Source organism: Staurois parvus, unplaced genomic scaffold (genome assembly GCF_062004578.1).
Source record: "Staurois parvus isolate SC_StPar_1 unplaced genomic scaffold, SC_StPar_1.0 ptg000052l, whole genome shotgun sequence".
NCBI lineage: Eukaryota > Metazoa > Chordata > Amphibia > Anura > Ranidae > Staurois > Staurois parvus.
In genome coordinates this window covers 3517161-3533061 of record NW_028317848.1, presented here as the reverse complement: position 1 = coordinate 3533061, position 15901 = coordinate 3517161, and positions in this window count along the sequence as shown.

Genomic DNA, 15901 nt, shown 5'->3' with positions numbered 1-15901 from the left:
CTCTGAATACGATCTTACGTTTTCTGTCCATTTACATACTGATTTTTCCAAGCCTGTAGACTTTACCTTACACATTAGCCGTGTGTGGGGAACTGTGTCAATTACTCTTGCAGCCATTCCTTTGTTTAAGGTTTGCTTACCTACTTTTTTTCTAAAAAATAATTCATACGCATCCATTATTTATTGGCCCTATAATCTATTATGCATGAAATAGTTTCTTACTCTACCCATCCCAGTCCCATTGGTGGCAATTCAGCAGTTTCAAGCTAAAATTTTCAGTTACTTCTAGGGCACTAAGGGCAACAGATTGGCCCGAGCCACAATGTACTCCACAAAAGAGGCAGGAGGTTTGGGTGTCCCAGATTTTTGAAAATACTATGTTGTGGCATAACTCTCGCAGCTATGTCAACTTTATTATCGGGGATATAGGCCTGAATGGGTGTCCATCGAGGCCCAAGCCTGCACCCCGCTTCCCATGGATCTGATACTATGGCTTCTGTCACATCGTCGTAAAGCTATTCTATGTCCTACCTTCTCCCACTCCCTCAGTCTGTGAGACTTGAATTGCAAAAGATGGCCCTTGCATGCTCCACACATGCCAGAGGCTCCTCTTCTTAACAATCCTTCTTAACAATTTTAGAATGGGGTGCCTTGGGAAAGTGCAAGACATTAAAAGGTGCCTTAACTGAAAAAAGATTGAGAAACACTGCTCTAACTGCTACATCTGCAGGAGAGCTTGTTCTTTGAAGAAAAAAACAGACTTACTGGCCAGATGACCAGATATAAATAGAAGAAACCTTTTAAAAGAAAACCAATGCAGCCATCACATCTAAGGATTGGTAAGCTGCAATATTTTAAATGTTTGCTGTTGGGTCTGTTACTGCTTTAACCTCTTCACGCCGGCACCTCCCAGCCCTTTAAGGGGTTTCCGATGCCGGGAGGTGGGGTGGGGTTTAGGGTCATGAGACCACCGTGATTGGCTGTTACGGCAGTTACATGATTAGAAATGTCCCGATCGCAAGGAGAGATCGGGACCTTTCCGTGGGACACCGACACATGTGCTGGGAGCAAATATGGCACGTGCTCTCAGCACATGTTTGTTTACAAATGGTACGCAAATATGCAACTGCTCGGCGTCAAGGCCCAGCCGCTGAGAGGGCACATATTTGCGTACGCTTGGCGTGAAGAGGTTAATGATGTGCTGTATCTATTGCACTAATACCAAGCTCCATGTTTTAATTACCAGAATGTTTCTTCAGTTCCAAAAATGTTGGGCAAAATGTTGATCACCTTGGGGTCTACTTTACAAAAAGGGGTCATGGGGGGACAGGGGGATTGTGCTATCCTGGCTTTGCTTATCTTTTATTAAAAAAATTAAGGAAAAATTATTTTTTTTTGGTCATTTTGTGCTTTTTATAACATAGAATCCCACCAAACTAAAGTTCTCTCTCTCCAAAATAACATAAAATTCATATGAGTAGTGATGGTATAGAAACTGTCAGTCAAACTATCACAGCACTGAGAGCAGGAAAATGGTCTGGTAATGAAGGGTAATATACAAGCTGGTATGATGGTGGTTAACACCTTCCCGCAAGGCCTATAGCAGATTGACACTCCTCCTTGTGACTGAGCTTCATATGACGTCCTGTCAAAACGAGCCACTCACGCGGCCGCAGCGGCACAATCTGTCACCTGCTGTGCCCGCGGGACACAATCGATAACATATCATATACCCCATTGCCAGTGTCATGTGACCGCTGTGACCAATCACAGCAGATCACATGTCAATTGTATACAATGGATGGCTTCCTGTCATGCCATCCATTGTATACAATTATGTTGTTAGCTGTGACTGGTCAAGGCAGTCACATGATACAGACAGGGCCAATCACTGCCCATCTGTATCATGTGATCAGCTTTGCCCAATCACAGCTAATCACAACAAAAGACTGAATGAATCAGTTTCATTCAGTAACAATGATTGCAGATATCAATGAAATACATTGATATTAGCAAGCATAATGTGTTAAAAAAAAAATTTTTTAAATCCTGATCACTTGCCCAGAGTAGTTCAATGTTACCATGGTAACATTGTATTGCTTTGGTCACAGTGTGCGGAAAAATAAAATAGTAAAAAAAAGAAAAAATGTAATACAAAATAGAAACATTTGAAAAAAAAATACAAATTCAATTATTATTATTTTCACCAAAGAAATTAAGCAGAATACATTTTGACCTAAATTTATGAAGAAATGTTATTTATTTGCAAAATGTTATAACAGAAACGAAGAAAAGTGCGTTATTTTTTTCAAAAGTTTCAGGTGTTTTTTGTTTTATTTAGCAAAAAAATAAAAAAACTCAGTGGTGATTAAATATCACCAAAAGAAAGCTCTATTTGTGTGAAACAAATGATAAAAATTTCATATGGGTACAGTTCCTTGACTGCGCAATTGTCATTCAAAGTGCTGAAAATTGGCCTGGGCAGGAAGGGGGTAAAGTGCCCAATAGGCAAGTGGTTAAGGGGCTATATGATGGTACAAGAGGCGTCCCTAGGGTTGGTGTTACCCGGTGCGATAACACTTGGTGTCACCCCTCTGAGGATCCCCGCAGAATGGATCGGATCAGACTCTGATCCATTATGCTCTCCAATCTGCAGATCCGATCCATCCTGCAGGGATCGTCGGCTTTCTTTACAACTTAACTTTTCGTGGAGCGGGTCCAGTATCACCCCATATAGGTTGCATGCCGACAATCCCCGCAGGATGGATCAGATCTGCGGACTGGGGAGCATAATGGATCGGACACGGATTCATTATGCTCAATCCGCACATCCCATCCATCCTGCGGGGATCGTCGGCATGCAACCTATACAGGGTGACACCGGACCCGCTCCACGAAATGGTAAGTTGTAAAGAAAGCCGACGATCCCCGCAGGATGGATTGGATCCATCCTGTGGGGATCATCGGCTTGCTTTACAATTTACCTTTTTGTGGAGCGGGTCCGGTGTCGCCCCATGCGGTAGGTGTCACACGGACCAGCGCGCACCCCCCATACCTGCGTCAGGACGTCACTGGATGGTACCCAACTGTGCCAAGACAGTACAGAATGGAGAAACGTTATCCCTCACAGATGATGGGCTGGTGTGTTGGTTATAACTTGAATAGTTTGTACCTGGCTGTGGTTTCTGTAAATACTGGGGAAGTAAAAGGATGCATTAATGGAGTTGTAAGAGTAATAGAAAGTTCAGCTCACTGAAAGCATGTCCTTCCTAATAAAGCTATTCTTAATAAAAACCTGCTGAATCAATATAATGTCTGGCGGGAAGCCTGTATGCGTTTTAATGGAGATAACAGCAAAAGCTTACAGTTAGGATTATGCAAATATCAGCCGACAATAAATGGCTTTGTGCTGAGTCTAATACTTCTGAAAGAGTTTTATTCCTGAGTTTTGTACAATGCAGATTTAGCTCATCGTGGATGTATTTGTATTATATACCCGTTCCAGGAGGGTCATGCTCAGATGATATATGGGTTGGCATTGTCATAAATTAGTGTAGAGGAAGAATAGTGACAGTGATAACAGCCAATCAAACTATCACTTGGGTGATAAAGGGCAACAAATGAATCCTTTGAATCCAGATTAGTTCTTTGAATTCAGCTTAAAGCAGTTTTAAACCCAAAAGCAAACATTTATTATATTGCAGCTTACCAATTCTCAGATGTGATGGCTGCATTAGTTTTCTTTTTTAGGATTTCTTTCTTGCATTTAATTCAGCCAGGAAGTCTGTTGTTCTGCAACAGAAAATTTTTCTTGCTGAGACAGACCATTTAGCCCTGGTTCACACTGATGTGGTGCGGAATTCACAGTGTTTTCAGTGCAAATTCTGCACCGCATCAGAACTTCACCCCGTTCATGCAAACTGCTGGGGGTGTGTATGTTCAGTTAACAACACCCCAAAAGTGGTCTGCAAAATTCTAGTGCAGACCCAAAAAAGGGTCCTGCACGTTTTTTGTGCGGGTGCAGGTACGCACAGTTGTTTTTTATCTCACTGCATAGAGAAAGAGAGAGGGGGGAGAGGGAAAGGGAGAGGGAGAGAGGGGGGAGAGAGAGGGGGGAGAAGGAGGGAGAGGGGGAGGTAGGGAGAGGGGGGAGAGAGGGGGAGGGAGAGAGAGAGGGGGAGGGGGAGGGAGAGAGAGAGGGGGAGGGGGAGGGAGAGAGAGAGGGGGGGAGAGGGAGGGGGGAAGGGAGAGGGGGGGAGGGGGAGAGAGAGGGTGGAGAAGGAGGGAGAGGAAGAGGGAGAGGGGGGAGATAGGGGGAGGAAGAGAGAGGGGAAGGGGAGGAAGAGAGAGAGGGGGAGGGAGAGAGAGAGGGGGGAGAGGGAGGGGGAAGAGAGAGGGGGAGGGAGAGAGAGGGGAGAGGGAGAGAAGGGAGGGAGAGAGAGGGGGGGAGAGGGGGGAGAAGAGAGCGGGATGGGGGGGGGGGGGGAGAGGGAGAGAGATATGCAATGAGGGAGATTTATTATTATTATTATACAGGATTTATATAGCGCCAACGGTTTGCTCAGCACTTTACAATATAACGGGAGACAATACAGTAACAATACAGTTCAATACAAGAGGGAATTGAGGGCCCTGCTCTTTGGAGCTTACAATCTAGGAGGGAGGGGTGAGTGGTACAATAGGTAAAACTGTGGGGGATGGCGTGGTTGGAAGTGTAGAGGATTCCAGTATTAGCAGAGGGCGGGATAGGCTTCCCTGAAAAGATAGGTTTTTAATGATCACCAAATGTAAGTAGAGTAGGTGATAGTCTGATAGATTGGGGTAGGGAGTTCCAGAGGATGGGTGACGCCCTGGAGAAGTCTTGGAGATGAGCATGGGAGGAGGAGATAAGTAAGCTAGAGCGTAGGAGGTCTTGCAAGGAGCGGAGTGTACGGTTTGGGTGATATTTAGAGATAAGATCGGATATGTAAATTGGGGCAGTGTTGTGGATAGCTTTGTATGTCATCGTTAGTGTTTTGAATTTTATCCGTTGGGCAACTGGGAGCCAGTGGAGGATTGGCAGAGGGGGGTGGCAGATACAGAGCGGTTAGTGAGGTGGATGAGTCTGGCAGCAGCGTTCATTTACTAAAGCTGGTTCACTCAGAATCTGGTGCACCTGTACATGATAGCCAATCAGCTTCTAACCTCAGCTTGTTCAATTAAGCTTTAGCAATAAAACCTGGAAGATGATTGGTTTCCATGAAGAAAAGCACGAGATTCTGAGTGAACCAGCTTTAGAAAATCAACCCCAATATATCTCTCTCCCCCATTCCTCCATCAGAGCCATCTCTGGAATATACTACAACTATGGAGCAAGGACTTGAATGGACATCCTCCCAGTACGGAGTCCTTGCCAGGAAGCAGGGGTCTCAGGAATAGAGTTGCCACCTCATCCCTTTAAAACCGAACACATATTAATTACACAGGTTCTGGGGCAGATTAAGGTGGTAATTAAACTCGCTTGGTGCCTTATCTGCATTAAATTATCCTCAGACCTGTGTAATTAATATGTGTTTGGTTGTGAAGGGATGAGGCGGCAACCCTAATCGGGAAGAACACCTGCAGACCGGCAGACAAGCCCTATAGAAGTCTATGGGGCTGTGAGGTGGCCATGTGGTTAGGAGAGTGAGGATCAGGGGCGGACTGACCATGTAGGCACTCGGGCACTGCCCGACAGCCCAGGGTCAGCAGGGGGCCCCATGAGATGCCCCTGGTACCTTTCATAGGCTTTTTTGGGTGTGGTCTGAGTGTGGGAGAGGACACAGGGGCCCCATGATTTCCTATTGCCCAGGGGCCCCATGAGTTGTCAGTCCACTCCTGGTGAGGATACGAGATGTAAAGAAACAGTAGAGACCACAGAAGTCAGGTATCGGAAGAGATAAAAAGAGGATATATACTCACAAACCAACGTGATTAAAAGCACGTTGGTTTGTGAGTATATATCCTCTTTTTATTCAATAAACACGTGTTCTACCACGGTAATGCACGATGAGAGTGCGCCCTTGTCTGTTCTTTTCCACTAGTGGTCAGATTTCCCGATCTTAGAAGGGCAGCACCTCTTCGGTTGGCATTTTGGCATCTCCTTGGTTGTATGAAGACTGGAGCGCTGGTTTCGTTCGTTTATCTATCGGAAGAGTACATCTTTGGAGGGTGATGGTGGGATTGGTTAGCTTAGGACAAAGGAGCAAAAAGGATAAGTCCGCTTATCCTTTAACCTCCCTGGCAGTATTCCCGAGTGTAGCTCGGGGTAAAGTTTCAGTACCACAAGAGGTAACCCCGAGCTACACTCGGGCTTACCATGCGGCGCTTCTCCGTGATCCCTCAATCACTTATCTTGTCCTGCGCTCCCGCGATGTCCCTCCTACAGTGTCCTCGACAATGTAATCCGGCAGATGCCGGCAACTGTCATCTGGGTTCCGTCCCCTGCGAGCGTCAGGACGTACGGGGCATGGAACGGTGGGAAATTTAAAAATTACAAAAAGTGACATTCACTAAAATCACATAGTAAAACATTACTGTATCAAACCATTTCACATACATTTTGTCCCTAGTGCTTTGTCCTGTGCCTGCCTGCATTTTGACTGTTCTTATTGCCTGGAAACTGAGAAATGTCCATGGCGTCCAAAAAGTGTCCCTTTAGGTCAAAACCGGTTTTAGACCAGCTAGAGAACAGCGATAGTAAATCAGAACCACTTGCAGAATTGAGTGATAATGATTCGTGGGGAAATTCGTCATCAGACACTGAAAACGATTTTGCAACTTTGCTCAGTGATGTGCGAACTTGGCGCTATATTTCAAATTTCAGTGTTTTTGGTTTGATTATATTATTGAATTAAATTTATTATTATTTTTTATGATTATTTATTAAATTATAATTTATGATTTCGTGTTTCAAATTTTAACATACCCGGGATGTTTACTAGACTCTTGTTCGGACAGATTTCAGTGAGTTATTCCTAAATTTTACAGGCCTACAATAAAAAAAATACATATTTCCATGCAAAAAAATGTACCACTTTGAGCACAGAAATATTATTATTATTATTACTTCGAGTTTATATAGCGCCAAAGGGTTTGCTTAGCGCTGTACAATAGAGGGGGGGACAATACATGGCGCAGTACAACAACAACAAACAACGTACGAGGGGTAAGAGGGCCCTACTCTTTCGAGCTTACAATCTAGGAGGGAGGGGGTAAAGGTACAGTAGGAAGTGGCTGAGGGGAATGAGGGGTGGGAGGAAAGAGGGAGAATGGCCGTTAGGTGAGGGTGGGGTAGGCTTCCCTGAAGAGATGGGTTTTGAGGGAGCACCTGAATGTGAAGAGGGAAGGCGACAGTCTGATGGATTGGGGCAGTGAGTTCCAGAGGATGGGGGAGGACCTGGAGAAGTCCTGCAGTCGTGCATGGGAGGAGGAGACCAGGGAGCAGGATAGAAGGAGGTCCTGTGAGGAGCGAAGGGTTCGGGTAGGGTGGTACTTGGGGATCAGGTTGGTGAGGTAGTCAGGGGCAGTGTTGTGATTGGCTTTGTAGGTCAGGGTTAGGAGTTTAAATTTGATGCGTTGGGCAATCGGGAGCCAGTGGAGGGAGAGGCAGAGGGGGGTGGCAGAGGTGGAGCGGGTGGTGAGGTGGATGAGTCTAGCCGCTGAGTTCAGGATGGTCTGGAGTGGGGAGAGCCTGCACTTGGGTAGGCCGGTGAGAAGAGAATTACAGTAGTCAAGGCGTGAGATGATGAGGGAGTGTACAAGAAGTTTGGTAGTGTCTGGGGTGAGGAAGGCACGTATCTTGGCAATGTTGCAAAGATGGAGCCTGCATGTGTTTGTGAGTGATTTGACATGAGGTTGGAAGGAGAGGTTCGAGTCAAGAATGACGCCAAGGACTTTGGCTTGCGGGGCGGGAGTGATAGTGGAGTTGTTGGTGATGATGGATAGGATGGAGGGGGGGGGTGTTGGCAGGGGGAAAGACGAGGAGCTTGGTTTTGGAGAGGTTGAGCTTGAGGAAATGTAGCGACATCCAGTCTGAGATGTCGTTTAGGAGGTGAGTGATGCGGGCGGAGATAGTGGGAGTGAGGAGAGAGGTGGAGAGGTAGATTTGGGTGTCGTCAGCGTAGAGGTGATAGTTGAAGCCGTGAGAGTGTATGAGTTTGCCCAGGGAGGAGGTGTAGATGGAGAAGAGAAGGGGTTCAAGGACAGAGCCTTGGGGGACCCCGACAGAGAGGGGGAGGGAGGGGGAGGTGGCACCATTGTAGGTGACACTGAAGGAGCGTCGGGATAGGTAGGATGAGAACCAAGAGAGAGCAGTATCTCTGATGCCAAGGGAGAGTAGTTTATTAAGGAGGAGGGGGTGGTCAACTGTGTCGAAGGCCGCAGAGAGGTCCAGGAGAAGGAGGACAGAGTAGTCGCCCTTGGCTTTGGCGTTTAGTAGGTCGTTAGTGATTTTGAGGAGGGCAGTTTCAGTGGAGTGTAGGGGACGGAAGCCGGACTGTAGTGGGTCAAGGAGGTTATTGTCTGTAAGGTGGGAGCTTAGGCGATCGTAGACTATGCGCTCAAGGAGCTTGGAGGTGAGTGGCAGCAGGGAGATGGGTCTGAGGTTGTTGGGGTCCGCGGGATCCAGGGAGGGCTTTTTGAGGATGGGGGTGATATGCGCGTGCTTTAGGGGGGAGGGGAATGCACCAGTAGAGAGGGAGAGATTGAAGATGTGGGTGAGGGAGCGGATGAGGGAGGCGGGGGGTGACCGGAGGAGTTGAGAGGGGATAGGGTCCAGGGGCAGGTAGTGAGGCGGGCTTCTGAGAGTACTTTGGCGACTTCCTCAGTAGTGACAGGGCTGAGGGAGTGCAGTACAGGGGGGGTTATGGTGGGCGGGGCATTGGGAGAGGTGGGGGGCAGTGCGGTTGTGAGGGCAGAGGAGGGGGGAGATGAAGGGGTGACGGGGGTGAGGAGTCTAGGTGGGGAGGTAGATTGCAAGTTGACGATGTCCTTACGGATAGCGTCAATCTTGTTGTGGAAATGGGTGGCAATCTCGCGGGCTGTGAGAGAGGTACTGAGTGGAGGAGGGGGGGGAGAGAGCAGGGAGTTGAAGGTGAAGAAGAGTCGGCAGGGGCAGGAGGAGAGGGTGTTGATTAGGTTAACAAAGTAGGCCTGCTTGGCGGCGTGGAGGGAGGAGGTATAGATGAGAAATGCAGATTTGTAGAGGGAGAAAGTATGAGGGGACCTGGTTTTGCGCCACAGTCTCTCCAGTGCGCGACTGCGACGTTTGAGGCGTTTAGTGCTGTCCGTCTGCCAGGGTTGAAGCGGTCTGGGTTTGATGATGCGTGTGGTAAGGGGTGCCAGAGAGTCTAGGGCAGCTGACAGTGAGTCATTGTACAAGGTGGTGGCTATGTCAGGACATGACAGTGAGAGGATGCTGTCGTGTAGGCAGTCGGCGGCAGAGTGGAGGGGGGCCGGGTTCAGGTTGCGGAGGTTGCGGCTGGTGATGGTTTGGCGTTTTTGAGGGGGGGAGTTGGGGGAAGGGGAGATGGAGAATGTGATGAGGTGGTGGTCGGAAAGAGGGAAGGGGGTGTTAGAGAACTGGTTGAGGGTACAGAGGTGGGAGATGACGAGGTCCAGGGTGTTCCCTCCGAAGTGGGTGGAGGATTGAGTGTGCTGTGTGAGCGCGAAGGAGGAGGTTAGGTGGAGGAAATGGGAAGTAGCCGGGTTGTTGTCGTTGATGGGGATATTGAAGTCCCCGAGGATGATGGTCGGTAGCTCAGAGGAGAGGAAGAAGGGGAGCCAGGCGGCGAAGTTGTCCAGGAAGTGGGGTATGGACCCAGGAGGTCTGTAGATCACTGCGATCCTTAGGGGGGTGGGTGAGAAGAGTCGGATGCAGTGCGCCTCCAAGGAGGGGAAGGAAAGAGAGGGTGGGTTAGGGAGGACCTGGAAGGTGCTAAGCGGTGATAGGAGCAAGCCGACACCACCACCTCTGCGATCGCTCAGTCTTGGTGAGTGGGTCCAGATGAGACCTCCATGGGTGAGTGCTGCAGGGGAAGTGGAGTCAGTGGCCAGGTTTCGGTGACTGCTAGGAGGTTGAGGGAGCAGGAGATGAAGAGGTCATGGATGGCGGTAAGCTTATTGCAAACCGAACGGGCATTCAGGAGTGCAACCGAGAGAGGGGGGATAGATATGGGGAGGAGGGGTACATGTATGAGGTTGAGGGGGTCGCGTCAGCTGCCGTGAGCAGGGGGGGCTCTAGGGGGGGGTGAGGTAGTGAGGGGCCAGGGTTCGGGGAGATGTCTCCAGCTGATATGAGAAGGAGGAGGGTGAGGAAGGTGGCGTGGGAACGGGAGGTGTAGGAGCGCGTGGGTCTGAAAGTGGGGGCAAGTGGGTCAGCAGGGAAGTGGAGTAGCAGGAGGAGGTGGTGGGTGCCGTAGTGGGGAGAGGGGAGAAGTGAGGGGGCGATATAGAGCTGCTTAGCGGGGGTGGGTGGGTAGAGGGTGGCGGTTTTAGGGATGGAGGAGAGGAGGAGGAGCATGGGCGGCATGTTGGGGTGAGCGGGGTGCTGGAAAGGTCGGGGTGGGTGAGGGGGTGCTGGTCAGGGATGGCGAAGCAGAGTGTCCGAAACGCCGTGGGAGGTGGCTGGTAGTCCCAGGTGGGCTGGAGGGCAGGGGATCCCTGGTGGGATGGTGGCCGTGCTATCCCTGGTGGGGTAGTAGTGATCCCTGGAGGGATATTGGTTTAGGGTCCCTGGTGGTTAGGGTTTCCGGTGGATGGTGGGATCCCTGAGTGTGTCCCTGGTGGCTGGCGGTGGGATGGTGGTTGGGCTCCCTGATGGGTAGTGGGTGCCCCTGGTGGAGTACCTGGAGTCCTGGGTCCTGGAGCGTCGGGGTGGAGGTGGATCCCTCCTATGTTAGAAGGACCGTTTGTGGTGGTGGTAGCTTCCCCGGAGGAGCGGAGGCATCCCGCCGCGATTCCAGCCACGGCCGGCAGGAAACACCGCGGCTTCGGGTTGACAGAATCAGACCGCTAGGGAGGTTAAGAGCATAATATCTAGTGGGAGAACTCTTTGCTGTCTCCTTCCTTTGGGCCCTGAGCACACGTTTATTTTGCTTAATGGTTAATCCAGTCCTGGTCAAAGATTAATTATATCTGTCAGTTAAATATGTTTCAAATAACATGGATCTTTTTCTTCTTCTACGTACTTATTGGGCTCAGTTCACACTAGCTTTGCAAGCAGGCGTTTGCAGGCGTTTGCAGGCATTTGAGGGGCGTTTTTAACACTCCTCAAACACCTATGGAAATGATACACAGTGCTGTTCACATTAGCAAAACATGAAGCATTAGCGTCATGTCAAAATTGAAGCCTCATGTTGAGTCAGGAGGAGTTGAAGCCTTTCAACGCCTCCAATTCAAGTCTATGGTGACTCTCCTCAAACGCCTGGCAGGCGTTTGCGGGGCGTTAATACCGTTAAACTTTATTATATTTGTAGAGCGGTTTTAACACTTGTAAAACACCTCAAAAAGGCACATAGGGTGTTTGGGGAGCGTTTTTAACGCTTGCAGAATGCCCATATTTATCGCCTGTCAATGCTATAGGGGCGTTTTGGAAGCGTTAAGAAATGAGTCAAGTGTGAACAAGCCCTTAGAGTGCACATTCACAGGGATGATACGGCCCTTGTAGACACAATACAAGGAATTTTGCCAGCCTGACAGCTAATGTTAATATTTATCAATCTAGTGCAACTACTTCATCGTTCTCTCTTCTTCTTTTTTTTTCCTTTTATTTGTGAGAGCCATTAAAGATGGATTTTAGGTATGGCAATTTTTTATTGCTCCACCTTAGGCCTAGTTCCCACCTATGTGTTTTTAGTGCTTTTTGCAGAAACACATGACTAGTGCACCCGAGATAGGTTCATCCAGACCCCACTACACCACCGTTACCCTTTACCCTTCCATACCAATCCCCTTTACTTACTATACTTACAGAAAACACAACACCAATTTTGGAGTAAAATGGCCAGCACGGCCTTTTATTAACAAATCAAGTTTAAACACATCAACCATTCCTTATAACAGAGTTGTCGTTGGTCTTTGAAGGCACCCCCAAAACGATCCAAAATGCACCTGCGGACAACCATATTCCACTAGGCCTCCAGCCGCAACCAACCAGCTCGGAGACAACCATACCGTCCGCAGTGCAGCACCACCACCTTCCAGTTAAACCTCGGTTAACTGGGAATGTTCCCGGGCACACCATACCAACGATGGGTCCCACACCATTTTGTACCTCCAAGATAAGAACCGCCTCCAAAGACCAACCACCTCCCAGGAACCAAATTAACCCCCCCCCCCGCCCCAGGAGGAACACAACATTCACCAAACAGGGCGGGCGGGAGGGAAGCTCTCTCTCCCACGTCCAGCTCCCAACTGACGCCCCTCCCCAGAACACCCCACCCTAAAGTGCAGGAGACCCCACCTACACTCTCCTCTACCAACCAGATCCCCCAGCTATCCTTTACCAACTCTAAACAATCATTAACCCTCACACATCTTCCTTCCCACTCTGGGCCTAGTCATGCCTGCCCTTCGCTAATTCTTTTCTTCTTTTATCGCTGCGGGCATTTCTTTACAGTCCATTTAACATGATTGCCTATGGGATACGTTCACATCTTTGCATTTCTGATCCGCTGCATTTTTGGAAAGGGTCAAGGACTATTTTAAACATAAAACTTTGCATTTTTGGTTCAATAGACTTCAATGGAGATGCTACAGAAAACACATGCAGTGTGCTTTTGACGCATTACTGATACGTTTTTGATGCATTTTGTGTTTTTAATTTGTCCAGGAGCAATTCCCACCCCCAAAAAAAAGCATAAAAAAAGCATGCAGAAATGCACCACAAAAAGCACTGCAGAAAAGGATAAAATGTAAACTGCGCTGGTGTAAACCAGGCCTTAGCACCACCACTATACTGACCTTCACTTGCTTTTGGATCCTGTGCCGAGCAGCTGCTGTTTTGCATTGTGAACACAGTACGTCAATTGATTGACATGGGATCCATTTAATAGAAGTAATTACATCTCAGTCTCCTCCTCATCCATTCAGAGAACACTTTGAATTTATTACGAAAAATGCATAGTGTTCCCTGAATGTCTCCCATCAGTACTGGGAAAGGTTTGTCCAGCGTCCAGGCAAGGATGCACAACTGTGCCCCCATTCCCCACTGTTCATGTGTGCTTTAGAATGGATTTACTGCCCTGTGTCCATTCTCTGCCCCCTTGTTCCTCTGCGCCCAGGGCAGCTGACCCTGCTGCCCACCCCTTGTTCCAGCCCTGGCTTCCATACCAAGCTACTAACTCCCTGTATTCAGTATGCCGCAAGACAGCCGCTTGGCACAGGACCCAAAAGCTAACAGCAATCACTGTAGTAGCAGTCCATACTTCAATATGCCCACTCTCCACCCCATATGCCCACTCTCCACCACATATACCCACTCTCCACCCCATATGCCCACAGCTGACACAGAAACACACCATGCATGTGCAACTATTTTTTAGCTGGTAGAAAGCCTGTAATTGATCACAGATGTGCAGTGCACATTCCATGCCAACCATGCCGCAGCAAGGGTGCAAGGAATGAGTACAGGGCAGCACACCCATTCTAGGGCATGCATTAGGAGCAGGGGAGGGAGTGCAGGTCCACATCCTTGCCCTGGGCACTGGATAAACCTATCCTGGTACTGCCCACAGGTATGGTTCTTACATACTTACATTGGTCCAAACTGGGCCAAGCTGGACCAAGGTAACTATGAAAAAGTCACCTATACTCCAGTTTATGTGCAACATTGTATAAGTAGAAAAATGACAGCTGGAATTTGATTGGTTCATAGGTGCAATATAGACACCAGTTGGGTAGAATGCCCATACAATTATATAAAAATTCATTAAAGGATTAGTTCTTCTTTAGCAAAAACCTGACACTGCATGTCAGAAACGTCTGTAGATAAAAAGAAACTGTGCAGCTTTGGCCAAAATTGAATAATGCCCTTGCTATAAGTGTAGGTCATTTACGTACCTCATGAAGCCTGACTTCAAAACTCCCAGAATGTTGCCCGTGTATTGCTAAGGGAGGCCCAGCTATTACTATTCACCTTTACCATCAGAGGAGTGAGTTCTCAAACTCTGAGCTCATGCATCACAGGAGAGAAAGAACATGGGAGAGGGTTTGAATCAGAGAAAGAGATGAACAATAATAGCTAGGCCTGCCTTAGCAACATCCTAGTAACCTCCTGGGAGTTTTCCACTAAGGCTTCGTGAGATACCCTCCGTTTCCGAGCTATTCCTTGTCTCCACCCCCTATCTCCACTGAGCATGATCCTTTGCAGCCAGGAACAATAGACCGCCTCCAGCAACAATAGATCCCCCTCAGCAACCATAGATTCCCCTCTCCCCCAGCAACAATAGTTCCCCCCAGAAATAATAAACCCCCAATGTAACAATACAGTAAAAATGCCAGAAGCCAGCATCAATAGACCCTCCACCAGCCAGCAAGAACAACAGACCTCTCCCCAAACAGTAGATCCATGGCAGCAATAATTGGCCCCCTAACAACATAAGATTGTTCCACAAAAAAAATAATCCCCCACCAGCAACAATAGACCTCGCCAGCAACCAATGATCCCCCCAGTGACAATAGATCCCCCAACAGCCGGCATCAATACATTCAGTGCTGGAGGTGCCGGAGCTGTGTTCCCCCACATTCCATCTGGGAAAAGCCCTTCCCACACCTATAGCAAAGGCATTATTCACTTTAGTCAGGGCTGTACAGTTTGTTTTTTGTCTACAGACACCCCTTATCTGCATAGGCAGGTTTTGTGATAAAGGTGAACTAACCCTTCAAAATCTTTTCATTGTAGGACTGAAGGTGATAATAACATGGGTTACTTTACAGCTAATATGTCTATAACAGTGTTTTCGTGAATTCTCCTGCACTGTCTTTATTGGAATTCAATTGGAAACAACCACATTTGTGCCCATTAGTGGTTATTGTACAAGTTTCCCCCAAATGATGTGACAGACTGCCATGGGTGCCAAAGCACCGCAGTTTATTGATAAGGTAATAAAGGAGAAATGACCTGATATTGGAAGTGCAGCCATTGGGAAGCGAGGTTGGTCCAGCATTTTACTTTGCATCCTTGTTATAGCAGGTTTCATCACACCTTTACCTATCTTTAAAATTTGTCAGCCCTGGTGACCCCCAGATCCAGCAGAGCATTGTAGCCAAATCTTAACTTGCCCAGCCAACTGATCAAAGGGGTTTGCTACATATCCCATTAGCAGAAACCCCATGATGCCAATCACACAGCCTGGTACAGGGCCTGCGTATGATGGTGTAAATACTCTCCACCAGGACAGGTGGGGCTCCTTGTTTGTTGTTCTGGATGAGCGAGCTGCCAGATGAAAGTACAAGATCACGCACTTCATCTTAGGCCCCAGTCACTGTGTGGGGGGGGGGGGGGGGGCATTTTGCTAGCTGGCCCCAGAATACTGCCCTTCCAGTGGGGTGGACTTGTATTTTCAGCTGCCTCCTTGTACACCCATCCCTAGGACTTCTGATATTAACTGGAGATCCAGACCACAGACTCCTTTTGCCTGTCCAGACCTCCCTGTGGTTGACCACCTGGAACTACAAGATACAGCCGCTCTCCTTGTGAGAGAGGTGTTCCTTCCCACCTGACCCCCTACCTTTCCGGAAACACAAGGAACTCTGTTTGAAATAGACTGACCTGTACTGTGCTGTTACTTAATAGTGATTAGGGATGACCTTGGGTCTGCTCCAAACTTGGGTCCAGGTACCCCGGCCGCCTACTGACACTTACTTAATGGTGGTCAGTGCA